This window comes from Sorex fumeus, unplaced genomic scaffold (assembly GCF_029834395.1).
Source record: "Sorex fumeus unplaced genomic scaffold, SorFum_2.1 ptg000039l, whole genome shotgun sequence".
Lineage (NCBI taxonomy): Eukaryota > Metazoa > Chordata > Mammalia > Eulipotyphla > Soricidae > Sorex > Sorex fumeus.
In genome coordinates, this window is record NW_026606096.1 from 32,410,837 (window position 1) to 32,425,787 (window position 14,951).

Genomic DNA, 14,951 nt, shown 5'->3' on the forward strand with positions numbered 1-14,951 from the left:
GCTTGGGAAAACCATGTGATGTCAAGGGTCAAGCCCTGGCCTCCTGTAGGCAAAGCAAATGCTTCGTCTGTTAAGCTATCTCTTTGACCCCAAACCTCCCTGTACTCTGAACTCTCATACAAGGATGAATGTTTTCATAATCTTGAGTCTTTAGCATCATTGATAGAATAGTAAAGCTTTTCATGCCAGATATTCTTTTAGAAATCAGAAATGATTTCTAATGCATTGTTTTGATGAATGACTTGAATAATAACCCTTAGAGATATGTATCAGTTTGCTTGAGTGGGCCCAGTAACGTCTCCATTGGAGACTTTGTTGTTACTGTGTCTGGCATATCGAACACGTCACGGGGAGCTTGCCAGGCTCTGCCGTGCAGACGAGAGATATGTATGCACTTATATTGATGTATATGTTATAATATTACATGAATATATATTTCACTTCTGGAGAATGATGTTTACTGCCTGATGTGGATAAAATATTCTCAGTATAAGGAATACTGAGCCACAAGCCTAATTGCAGAAATACTAGGCATTTTCTTGATGTTAATGCCCATTCATGCAGACCAGCAACTTGACCTTCTATAAGTGAATCTTTGAATCCTTACAAATGTACCCAAACACATTTACTATCTCAGTCCTCTAACTACTATCAACATGAAATAAAAGTTAAAGATGCTCACCAATTTTCACTGTCCCAAATCCTTAAACACAACAGTGGATTCAAGATTTTGCTTCCTCTCCTTTCATCCTAACATAAAAAAAATAAGTGAATAATTTTTTATCACATCCCTGAGGTACACAAAGTTGAATTTTGTCAAATCAATAGAGAAAACAAGTGAGATCTCTGGTAAATGCTATGCTTTGAACGGATTATATTTATGATTTCTGGTCAATGAGGAAGTGACTGCTTAACTTTACAATCAGTGAGTTCAGACTGTGTGTGTTTTACCTATCACATCCCATAAAGTTTATTCTACATTCTTATCAAAGGAACTTAAGCTCTAAAACATCAAAAGTCTTCCACACTTAGTTATTGGATAAGTTCCTGGAAAGAGAATATGCACATTGTATCTCAGAAAAATAACAATGGATAAATAAGGAATTACATGAAACTTCAAATTCCACTGTCAAATAGATGATTGGTGAAGAAAACCAAGAGTCTTTATATCAAAATGACTACAGTAAGACTATGTGGTACAGAGACTGGCCCACATCCAAAAGAACAAAAGCAACCAGTGTTCGCACGGATGTGGCAAGAAAGGGACCCTCCTTCACTGGTGGTGGGAATGCCAGCTGGTTCAGTCCTTTGGGAAAACAGTATGAACGATTCTCAAAAAATTAGAACTCGAGCTCCTATTTGACCCAGCAATATCACTCCTGGGACTATATCCCAGAGAGGCAAAAAAGTACAGTAGAAATGACATCTGCACTTCTGTGTTCATTGCTTTACTGTTCATAATAACCAAAATTTGGAAAAAAGACCGAGTGCCTGAGAACAGATGACTGGTTAAAGAAACTTTGATATATCTACACAATGGAATACTATGCATTCAGCTGTTAGAAAAGATGAAGTCATGAAATTTACATACAAGTTGTTCAACATGGAAAGTATCATGAAATGAACCAGAAAGAGAGGGACAGACATAGAAAGACTGCACTCATCTGGGGAATATAAAATAACAGAATGGAAGTCAAAGGATAATTGAGATAAGTAACAGGAGTTCTGCTCCACGGCTTGGAAGCCAGCAGCACATACTGGGGGAAAAGGCAGCTCAGATAGAGAAAGGACCACCAAGGTGTTTGGAGGACTCACTCGGGATGTGAGATGTGCGCTGAAAGTAGACTATAGACCGAACATGATGGCTACTCAATACCTCTATTGCGAACTACAACACCCTAAAGGAAAGAGAGACCAAAATGGAATGTCCTGCCACAGAGGCAGGGTGGGGTGGGGGGAGATGGGGTGGGGAGATGGGAGGGCTACTGGGATCATTGGTGGTGGAGAATGGGCACTGGTGGAGGGATGGGTACTTGATCATTGTATAACTGAAACCCAAGCACAAAAGTTTGTAAGTCTACAACTGTACCTCATGGTGTTTCACTAATTTAAAAAAAAAGACTATGTGGTTAATATTTTCATGGTACAGATTTATTTGCACCAAATTTTTGACCACCACACATTGTCAGAATTTTGAAGGGGATAAAAGGGAATTCAACTACAAAAGAGGAAGCTCTTATGTACAAACTTTAAATGTCCATTGGAATGAAAAACAAATTAAAATTTAGAAAATAATTTATTCAAATAGAATAACTCATGGGCTGAAGTGATAGCACAATGGGTAGGGCATTTGCCTTGCAAGTGGCCAACATGGCCGACCTGAGTTCAATTCCTCCTCCCCTCTCAGAGAGCCCGGCAAGCTACCGAGAGTGTCTCACCTGCATGGCAAAGCCTGGCAAGCTACCCGTAATGTATTCAATATGCCAAAACACAGTAATAGTTGTCACAATGGAGATGTTACTGGGCCCGCTCGAGCAAATTGATGAACAATGGGAGGACAGTGACAGTGACAGTGACAGAATAACTCATGTTGAATGCAACATAAATGAATGAAACTAATGGTGGAGGGAAGTAAATATTCTTGTGGTGGGCATGGTGTTGAAATGTTGTATGCATGAAGCCTCATCATTAACAGTTTAATATGTGGTGCCTCAAATAAAAGTTTTTAATCTCAAAAGGAACAGATAAGCATATTTCATCATGTGATTTGTCCAAAGAACACTTCCTAAAACAACGATGTCCAAAGTGCTAGGTTAAATATCTCTATCTAAATAAATTCAGTTATTCACTCAACTTCACACGGGACCCTACTTTGTCATCTTTTTGAAGATTTTATGATGAAATATAAAATTTTTTATAGTGAATTCTTAAGTAATTTGATTGGCAGGAAATAGAGAACAAAAGATTATGCACTTGAGTTTTTAATAATTTATAATTACTTACAATGAATCCACTAAGTTCAGGCACACAATTATATAACTAACTATGTTGAAAATCTATGTAGATGCTTAAAAAGATGACCATGCCCTACAGCCTTTCCAGGTGTTTCTCATTTAACCATGTAAATGTTATTAGACATTCCTCGCTAAAACGTTTTTGCATGTGCAAATGTAATTACATAGATCGTTATGTACAATGCTGTCACTTTCAATATCTAACATAAGAATTTACCTTCAACATATCCAATTTCTAGTGAGTCTATTTCTTAGTCGATGCCACTCTATGTAGAGAACCGTAAGTTTCCAGTGGAAACAAAACTTTTAGAATAGTAAACTAATAAAGCAGTGTGCAGACTACAAAATCAATTCACACACACACAAAAAAATCTTCTGGATTCCTACAAGCAAACTTTTAAAAGACAGATAAACCAAACAAATCCGTTTCTCTTTTTTTTCCTTTTTTGGGTCACACCCAGCGATGCACAGGGGTTATTCCTGGCTCATGCACTCAGGAATTACCCCTAGTGGTGCTCGGGGGACCATATGGGATGCTGGGAATCGAACCTGGGTCGGCTGCTTGGAAGGCAAACGCCCTACCCGCTGTTCTATCACTCCAGCCCCGGTTTCTCTTTTTCTGTGGCTCTATTCTTTACTCTCTTTGGCACATGGATTTAAAATTACTGGAAAGATCAAGCCATATACTAAAATTAAAGCTAGTTCTAAGTAATTATGAATAAAATAACTTATATCAACAAATAGATACCATTGAAATTGTCATTCAGTGATTATGGCTGCATAAATGTACAAATTTGACAAGAGAACATAACGCCTATAACTGGTTACATATACTAGTTTTACAGGTTTACATATACTAAAATTATATTAATACAGCAGCAAAAGTTGTTCAGAAGAAAATTAAACATATATATTAGCAGGTTCATTTCCTATCTTGAAAACTATAAAGAACTGTTGACAGTATAAAATCCTGCCTAGTGGAAGCTGACCACCCTGTTTAACCAATGGTAGCTTTCAGTGGAGTATTAAACTGTACAGCTGATTGGTGGAGCGTGGCTCACACGACTGCCTTGAGGGAAAGTGAGTATCTGGTTTGTGGACACAGAATGAGAACAAGTTTCAGCTTTCCACTTAAATTTATAAAACAAGGAATTTCTTAAACATGGACACAGGTATAAGTTGATGCTGACGGGCAGTCTCTACAAACAATGTAGAAGCACTATGAATGAAAACAAATGTTAAAACAAGAAAATAGAAATTGGGTCAGGGAAGAACAGTTCTAAACACGAGACTCAGAAAAGTTTCGCAAAAGAATCATTGGCTTTCAGGGAAAGAGATAGAGAGATCAGAAATTCAAACGGGTTAGGAGATGCTTCCAGGTCAAACTGGACATGTTCCAGTCACAGCAAGAAAACCAATATGGTAGAAGGAAATGGAGTGATGACTGATGAGGGCGAGAATAAGCTGTGGGTAGAACTAGTTCCTTTACCTTTAGGTCCTGGAAGTAGCCTTAAACTTTATTACAGATAGAAAAAATGGCCTTGGGGAAGTGGGAGCTGGATAGATAGTACAACTAGAGTACTTGCCTTGCATGCGTCTAGCACAGGTTCAATCCTCAGCACCCCATATGGTCCCCTAAGTTCCACCAGGAGTGATCTCTGAGCACAGAGTCATAGAAAACCCTGAACATCACTGGCTGTGACCCGAAAACAAACAAACAAAAATTGGTACTGGGGCCTCAAACAAGGCTCTAGTTTTTCAGAAAGGTAAGTTTGACTTCCAGGTGAAGAGAGCAAAGGGGCTTTTTGACTAAATCCCATAGTTAGGTGTAGAGATAAATACAGATAGATAGTTTGGGGTATTGTTTTGTTTTGTTTTTGTTTAGGGCTCTACACTTAGGAATCACTCTTGGCAGGGCTGTCAAGGACTGGACCGGGTTGGCCAAATGCCAAGCAAGCGCCCTACCCACTGTTCTATCTCTCCTAGTTCTCGTTCAACCTTGTGACATGGAACACAAAATCTGAAAAAAAAAAACCCTACCAGATGTGAGACATTCTATTTTTCTAATGTAATTTAATCCAGTCCAGTCCAGTTCATATCTAATGATTTTAAAGAAATTCTAAGTAGAAGGGTGTTTTCTTGCTTGCTTATTTGTTCAGGGATATACCCAGCAGAATTCAGAAGTACTTACCTCTGCTCAGTACTCAGGTGTCACTCCTTGTGGTGCTCTGGAAACCATGCAGTGCTGGGGGAATCATGCACTCAGTCATTGAGCAATCTCTCTGGCACCCCAAGTAGAAGAGTCTTAGGAAGAAAGAAAAGACATTGAAATTAGAACTATTCTTTGATGACTCAAGGTATCCGGTTGCCTTTTCTACTATGACACGAATATTTTAAGATTCCCTGGGGAAGATGGAACTTCACAGTGAGTCTTCAGCAGTTACTCAAGAATGCAATTTGAAGATGAATGTGAACATTTCCTGATGGTTGGTGGAAGTAGAGGATGTTATAATTGCATATTTTAGGACCTTTTGTGCTGGAGGACCTTACCTACAGTCTTCAGGCAGTGGGTCTTCTACTCCGTCAGCCACCGTTCCATAACCAGTGTTGATCGGCAGATGTAAAAAGCTGAAACTACTAGTCTCTCCCATTGGTTGTAATTGCCAGTCCATGGACCAGTATGCAGACAGGGCACCATCCACAAGTATAAACAAGTTTAAACAAAGAACATTGTCTCAGAGAGTTAGAGTCTCTGCTGAAGGGGCATTAGTCTCTGCTTCTAACAAGCTCACCACACAGTGCTTATGCGTAGGATCTGCTCTGCTCTTAGGTTTGCCAGTATGTTAAGGAGATAATGCAAAGTTAACTTCTCCTCATGAACCTGTACTTCATTAATATGTGTAAACCCATTTGTTGGTCTTCAAAAAGACTTAGCAGTTTTATTGTAGATAAACATATTTATAAATTCACACATAAACTATGGAAATCGTTTTCATTCTACAATCCATTGCATAGCCACCATTGTTCTTTGGGAGTGGGGGGTGGGTAGTGCTCTCAGCAGGGCTCATGAGTCAGGGGTCCCTCTCAGCAGAGCTGGGCATGGGATTATATGGTGCCAGGACTCCAAGCCTCACGCATAAAAGGCCTGCTGTAATCCAGCTCTCTGAACTATCTCTGAAGACCTTCCCTTGTTTATTTTCATTTATATTTTGTGCTATTTTTACTGAGCCATATGGTTTCCAGTTTTGTTGTTTGGTGTTTTTTTAAGGGGTACCTGCCATGGCCGCACCCTGAGTCCTGCATGGCTTTGCCAACCCCATCCTTGTAGCCTTTTGTCCAGCACCATAGGACTAACTTCATCACTTGATCACTTGACATCCCATTACTCGATTTGCTCAAGCGGGCGCCAGTAATGTCTCCATTCATCCCTGTCACAGCCAGTGTAGCCCAATGGCATCTGCTCGCTTCAGGAACACGAAGAGCCTCAAACCGATCATTCAGGGTCTTGACGAGGAAGTCTGACCATCTCGTAGGTGGGCGGCCACGCAATAATCTGACATCCTTTTGAAGTCCCATGGAATCCAGTCGGTAGTGGCTCTAGTCCAGCAGTCGTCTCCAAATCGCATTGCATGTCCAGGCCATCTGATTTTCGATGCCTTGGCAAAAGAGACAGCATCCCTGATTCTCGATTTTCATCAGATTCTTTGTCTCACTTGAGTAAAGTGTGATACTCCAAGCATCGCTCTTTTGATTCCTCTGTGGGAGACCTGAATAGCTCATCCCACCAAATTTCACCAATTCTGTGCCAGTTATCAGGCTTTGGGTCCTTGGCTCATGGAAGAGTCTGAATTGTGGGGTTCATGCTGTGCGTTCATGGGTTATCTTTACTGCTTCTGGAGCTCCTGGTCCTTCTCAGGAGTTTCTGGGTAATAGAGGCAAAATGAGCAAAGGAGGAGAACAGTGCGGGAAACAAATCTGATAGTCTCCATTGGAGCCAACACACTATTTCTGGTATAGCCCTGGAGACCCCCCCAAGCACCTCTGGAATTGCCCTGGTGATCCCCAGCATTGCTGTACCCAAACAGCACTGGGATGAACCCACATAACACACCCATGTAGGCCAAGAAGCATCAGCAGGAATAGCTCCTGGCCACCTGAGCACTACTTAAGAGGCACTCCTGCCCACCCTTTTCAAAACTCACGTTGTGAAATCACCCAGTGAAATATTTCCCAATATCCCCTTGTACATGGCAAGAGCCACATTCCCCCCTGAGCAGTGGTACCCTCCAGAGCATCCCCTGGTCCCCTGTCCCTGCAGCATTCTCCTGCTCAGCCCTCAGCCCCAGCCAGGTATCCTGACTTAGCTGGCTCTGCATCAAAGGACTCCTCTCTCATCCACTCAGCTTCAAAAGCAAAACAAGGGGGGACAGATTTCCTAGGCCAGAGGAGGGGGGCAGGACGGGTTAGAGCCCGTTGCATTTCAGGAGGCCTTGACGGACTTGCTCTGTGATGAGCAGCGGCTGCCCCGGCTAATGACTTGTAGGTTCAGAATCCTCAGGTGTCTCGGGTGGTTTCAGTCGATCAGTTTCAGCCGCATGATGAAAAGGTTGAGATAAAATAAACTGACAGTCGCTACTCATCCTCGGCAGCAAGCTGTACCCGGGCAGCTGAGACCCTCTTTCGGAAACAAAGGCTTTCACTGCATTGAGCCATGAACTCCAAATTTTTATAAAAATAAATAAAGCGGGGGCAGATTGGCAGCTGGTGACCGGCAGGAGGAGGGAAGGAGTGGAACTGGGAAACAGCCATTGTTGGCTCATTAGATGCCATTGCCACCTACTTAATACCGAGCCATTAAGCAGAAACTACTTTTCATCTTTCTCTCCTGCAACACATGGCATTAGACTCCAATCGATACCTCCCACAGGCTGCCTCGGTGCCCACAAATGAAAATCCTGCTAGTTTAAGAATGCGGAAATTGATTTGGAATGGTGGAACTGCGGCTTTCCCAGTACATTTTCTGAAGATACTAATGCGCTGCGCAGATAAAGTAATCATATCTGCAAACAGACAGCTGTCAGGGGGAGAAGCTCCTCAGTCCGAGGCGACCTCAGCATGGGACACTTCATTTGAGCCTGAGAGCAAACAATCGTGCAAATCAATTTCCCCTCTATGGGGGGGGAGCAGCTCAAATAGCTGGCTTAATAAATGCTCTCAAATTCATGCTATTTCCTCTCTCTCTTACTGTCACTCTCTCTTTCTCTCTCTCTCTCTCAGATACATACACACACACACACACACACACACACACACACACACACACTTCTGTAAGTTGACCTAGAGAAAGCTTAATGGATGTACATAAACCTTCCTTGCCCTTGCAGCATGACTCAAAGAGGATCCTTTCACTGGTCCCACTTTTAAACTTAGAATACAGCTCAAAAAGTCACATTGCTGGAAGTGTATCCCAAAGCAGTAAGATCATTACGCTCCATTACCTTGCTATTATTCTGAACAGTTGCACTGCTGCCTCCCTTCCGGCAAACTTTGAGGCGCTCAGAGACAGATTGTCTTTTATTGGTGGGTAAGGGTAAAGCCTAGCAGTGCTCAGGCCTTCCTCCTTGCTCTGTGTTCAGGGATCACTCCTGGTGGTGCCCAAGGGTCCTTATATGGCACAGGAGACAAGCAAGGCAAGTACCTTAACTCTGCCCTATTGCTCCAGCCTGACAGATTCTGGCTAAAATAATATTTATACAAATGCAAGAAGACTCAAAGGTATTTTATTTTTACCTCATTCTGTTCTGTGACTTTCACCACGGTTATTTTTATTTAATCTGAACCTACAGAGTAGTTTCCAAATTGTCTAGATTCTCTGATAATCTATCACTTCTTTCCATTGCTGTTTCTGAGGCATTGATCACTTTAGTTGTACTGTTAAAGTAGATGTAGCACTGTAGCACTGTCCTCCTGTTGTTCATCGATTTGCTTGAGCGGGCACCAGTAACATCTCCATTGTGAGACTTGTTGTTACTGTTTTTGGCATATCGAATATGCCATGGAAGCTTGTCAGGCTCTGCCATGCAGGCAGGATACTCTCGGTAGCTTGCCGGGCTCTCCGAGAGGGATGGAGGAATCGAACCCGGGTCGGCCACGAGCAAGGCAAACGCCTTACATGCTGTGCTATCGCTCCATGCCTCTTAGAGTGGATTCAGTAGGGAATAGAAAAGAAAAGAGATGGTTTCTGGCAAAATAACAAGGAAATACTTCAAGAACAGTTAGGATTTCAGAAACTGAGTTTCATATTCACTGGACCAGGACTTTCTTCTGACTCTTCACTAAGGAATCACTCCTGGTGGGCTCAAAGGACCATATAGGGTGTCAGGGACCAAACCCAGGTCAGCTGCATGCAAGGCAAGAGCCTGACCCACTGTGCCATCACTCTTCCTCCTCCCCCCGCTGGTTTACCCATATGTAGGCAGAGAATCCCAAGCCAAGACAATTTGGAGAAATTGTTTGTGGTCTTTTCCCAAAAGCTATTCTAGACTTTTTTCGCACTTTCTCTCTTGAACTCTCATCTCTCTTTTCATATTTCTCTAAGCAAATTTCTTTAAGTAAAACTATTTTACTTCATTAAAAAAAAGCCTGGCTTCCAATTTTGTTGTTCATGAGAATATAAAAGTATCTCACATCCATTAGGAAGACGGTGATGTCAGTGAGACCAGATTTCTTTGCTGTTGTCGTTGCTTAAGGAAATGACAACCTATAATTACTGATAGGAGAATATGTTTATCTTTCACTAAGTGTGCTAAAAACAAAGTGGAAGATGGAGAGATGAGTCAGTTGGGTCAGTGAGCTGAAATCAATGTGCTTTGCAGACAGGCCTGGGTTTGAAACCCGGCACCGCGTGGTCCCCAGACCACTACCAACAGCAACCTCTGCGCACAGAGGAGTAACCCTTGAGCATCTCCAGATGTGGCTCCGAATAGAAACCAACCAAATAAATCAATAAAAACAAGGCAACAAGTTGTAAAAACAAAGTGTCTACTTCAATGAACAATGAAAATGAAACGAAGATTCCTATCTACACACACATACAACACACACATTTTGTATGAGCGCTCAGCAATCTGGGAACATTTGGCGAAGGGGCTCCCAAGTAGTATTCAGGTGACCCAGAAATCACTCTAGGAATACTGGGTCAACCAGGCGGTAGTTCATGCAGGGGCTCGAGGATGGGGCTGCTCAGGTCATGGGGTACTGGGGATTACCTGGACCACTCCAGCAGTGCTCAGCAGTCCTCCATGGCTCTACATAATGGTGTTGGGAACCTCCAAGGCCCTATCTGATGATGGGGGGAAAGAGGGTCATGAAGTGTAGACAATTGATTCTGGTTCAGGCATGGGCCCCAACCCCTATGCTATCTCACCAGCCCTGTATGAGCCCAATAGACATGAAAACCAAAAGGCCTTATGAGCTCAATAACCTTTTTACTGTATTACATAGTTTATTTTTCTATTGTGGACCTTCACCAACAATCATTGATTACTTTTAGAAAGTAAAAGTGCAGGGAATGCTGCACTTGCAAACTAGCTCAAGCAACCAGTTGACTATTCAATCTCCTTCCCACATCTTTAGAAAGGGTGAGATCAAAAAGGCTGGTATCTAGAAGTACCATTTAAGATGAGGATCTGGGGCTGGAGCGACAGCACAACGGGTAGGGCGTTTGCCTTGCATGCGGCCAACCTGGGTTCAATTCCCAGCATCCCATATGGTCCCCTGAGCACCGCCAGGAGTGATTCCTGAGTGCAGAGCCAGGAGTAACCCCTGTGCATTGCCGGGTGTGACCCAAAAAGAAAAAAAAAGAGGAGGATGCTATATGATGTCTTTCTAAAATGTTCCATTAATCTACAGATCCCATCTATTTTCTCTGTAGAGAAAAATTAAGATAATATTTGTCGTGTGTGGAACCAGAGAGACAGTACAGTGGATAGGGCACTTACCTTGCATATGATCAACCTAGGTTAGATTCCTGGTATCACATCAGGAGTGATTTCTGTTCTCAGTGCCAAGGATAAGCCCTGGGCACAACCAAGTGTGGCCCACAAATAGCACAAATATGCTAAACAGTCTCCTTGCTTTGGACACGGAAAGAAGACACACCTTGCAAATATTGCCTTGTCATACCCCCAAAGTAAGGAGATTATTTAGCACAAGTAGAAGACAAATATCAAAGGTGATATTATGAAGTTCAAACTCAGTACATCAGGTTCCTCTGTGATGTATTATGGATCTCACCATTCTACAAGGAAGTGATGATCAACGTAAAGAGAGGGGTTCGGCAGAGCAATATCATTTCACTGAAATGGTATTTCAGTGCCACCCGCGAAAACATCATACAACAACTGGAATGGGAAGGAATGGGAGTGAAGATAGACAGTCGGCAACTATACGACCTCTGCTTCACTGATGACATCATTCTAATAACACCAAACATTAGCCAAGTGGCACGAATGCTGGCCAACTTCAACCGTGAGTGTGGAAAAGTCTGACGACAGCTGAATCTCACGAAGACAATGTTCATGAGGAATGGACTAGTCCCTGACGTTCCATTTGCTCTCAGTGGAATCAACATCTCTGAATGAAGCAGTTGTGTATACCTAGGTCAAGAACTCAACATGACAAACGACCTGGCACCTGAGCTGCGCAGGAAGAAGAGTGGCATGGAACGCCTTCAAGAGCATCGAGGAAGTTGTTAAGAGGATGAAGAATCTCCAGCTCTGAGCACATCTTTTCTTTTTTTCTTTTTTTAAAAATTTTTATCAGTGAAACACCATTAGGTACAGTTGTAGACTTACAAATTTTTGTGCTTGGGTTTCAATTATACAATGATCAAATACCCATCCCTCCACCAGTGCCCATTTTCCACCATCACGGATCCCAGTATTTCTCCCCCGACCCCATCCCTCCCTGCCTCTGTGGCAGGGCATTCCCTTTTGTTCTCTTTGAGCTGCCTTTTCCCCTAGCATGTGTGACTGGCCTCCAAGCCATAGAGTAAACCTCCTGGTACCAATATCGGCTATTGTTGTTAGTCTCCTATTTTGTTACTTTATGTTCTCCAGATGAATGCAATTTTTTTTTATGTCTATCCCTCTCTTCCTGACTCATTTCGCTTAGCATGATACTTTCCATTTAGTACCACTTGTATGTAAATTTCATGACTTAATCTTTTCTAACAGCTACATAGTACTCCATTGTGTAGATGTACCAAAGTTTCTTTAACCAGTCATCTGGGGCACTCAGGTTTTTTCCAGATTCTGGCTCTTGTAAAGAGTGCTGCAATGAACAAATAAGTGCAGATGTCACTTCAACTATGCTTTTTTGCCTCTCTAGGATATAATCCCAGGAGTGTTATTGCTGGGTCAAATGGGAGCTCAATTTCTAATTTTTTGAGAATCGTCCATACTGTTTTCCAAAAGGGCTGAACCAGTTGGCATTTCTACCAACAGTGAAGGAGGGTCCCTTTCTCGCCACATCCACGCCAGCACTGGTTGCTTTTTTCTTTTGGGTGTGGGCCAGTCTCTGTGGTGTGAGATGATATCTCATTGTGGTTTTGATCTGCATCTCCCTGATGATTTAATGATGTAGAGCATTTTCTCATGTGCCTTTTTGCCATTCGGATTTCTTCTTTGAGAAAGTTTCTGTTTATTTCGTTGCCCCGTTTTTTTATGGGGTTGGATGTTTTCTTGTGGGGTTCAACCAGTACTTTATATATCCTTGATATCAACCCCTTGTCGGGTGCGTATTGGGCGAATATACATTCCCATTCTGTAGACTGTCTTTGTATTTTGTCATTGTTTCTTTTGAGGTGGGCACATCTTTTCAACTCCACCATTCTTCTTGCATTAGCATACGCCTCAGAGACCTGGGCCCTATGAAAACAGGATAAGATAAGCTATTGGGTCTCCCAAAGAGAAATTGAAAGAGCTGTGCTTGGAATATCACGTTTCACCCAAGTGAGAAGAAATCCGGAGTTCTAACCTCCATCAACTATTGAGAATCAGGGATGCTGTCTAGTTTGCCAAGGCATCGAAAATCAGATGGATTGGACACGTAATGCCATTCAGAAACGACCGCTGGACTAGAACTGTTACTGACTGGATTCCAGGGGACATCTAAAGAATGCCTGGCCGCCCACCTACCAGATGGTCAGACTTCTTCGTCAACACCCCGAACGAACGATTTGAGGCTCTTTGTGTTCCTGGAGTAAACAGATGCCACTGGGCTACATTAGCTCGAGACAGGAACAAATGGAGACGTTACTGGCTCCCGCTCAAGCAAATCAGTGATCAACAGGATGACAAGTGATACAAGTGATACAATCTTATGAAGTTAAAAATAAAAGGGCACCTCTTCCACTTTAGAGAATAAGCATTTTACCTATTCTCACTTTAAATTTTACCAATACACTGTTTCCCCCAACAGAGCTGGGAGTTGAACTCGGGCCTCACTCACGTGAGTTACATGCTCTGACACTCAGACACCTCCCAGTCCCCTATGTACCTTTAAAATGTCTGTGATCATGTGTGTTTATAGGCTTCCTTCACACACCTGCTCTGTCTCCCACTCCTGTGCCTCAAAGGAAGATGAGTATTGGCTAAGAGAAAGGCTGAGTTGATTTACATAGGGACCAAATCTTGATTCATAGATGATGGTGAATGGGGATATAGTAAGATGGTGAGCTTGAGGGAGATAAGAGTGGCAGTTGGGGTGAATTTTGAGAGATTGACAGAATGGAAGAAATGGGAGATCAGGACATGCCATATTGGGCAACAATATGGCCCCCACTGATGCTATCTAACAAGAATATGAGTTTTCACGCAAGTCCTTTCATTGCTGGGCTGTGTTTCCTTCCCTCTGCCAGAACTCTGAAACTAGCCCACATGGGTTTCTAAGTTTATATGTTTTTTGAAGTCTCTTTGCTTAACAAATGGGGTTGGGGTTTTTTGGTAATTAAAAAAAATTGAACATAGCTAGAATCTGGAAAAATCCTTTGTACCCGAGAAGAGATGACTGGTTAAAGAAACTTTGGTACATCTACACAATGGAGCACTATGCAGCTGTTCGATAACATGATGTCATGAAATTTACATACAAGTGGTACTACATGGAAAGTATCATTCTAAGTGAAATGAGTCAGAAAGAGAGGGACAGACAGCAAGATTGCATTCATATGGGGAAAATAGAGTAACAAAATAGGAGACTAACAGGCAAGAATAGCCAAAATAAATACCAGGAGGTTTACTCCATGGCTTGTAGGCCAGCCACACATGCTAGGGGAAAAGGCAGCTCAGATAGAGAAGGGAACACCAAATAAAGGGTGTAGGGAGGATCCTCCCAGGATGGGAGAAGCATACTGAAAGTAGACTATAGACCGAACATGATTGCCACTCAATGCCTCTTTTGCAAACCACAGCACCCAAAAGGAGAGAGAAAACCAAAGGGAATGCCCTGCCACAGAGGCAGGGTGGGCTGGGGGGGATGGGGGGTGGGAGGGATACTGGGATCAGTGGTGGTGGAGAATGGGCACTGGTGGAGGGATGGGTGTTTGACCATTGTATAACTGAAACCCAAGCACAAAAATTTGTAAGTCTACAACTGTACCTCATGGTGTTTTACTAATAAAAATTAAAAAAAAAATTAGTCGCTGTAGTTACCTATCTCACACACCCACCAGAGGGACTGTTCTCTCCACCGTGGCTACAGAGTCCCCTTCCTGCTTTACTCCTGCTACAGTAAATTCAGGTCTGTAGATCAGTGTTCAGTTTCTATTCCATTGGCCAATTGTAATTCCCACAGTCTGTTTCTTTAAATCCCACAGATCAGAGAGATCACTCGGTATCTTCCCCTCTCCTTCTGACTCATTTCACTCAGCATAGG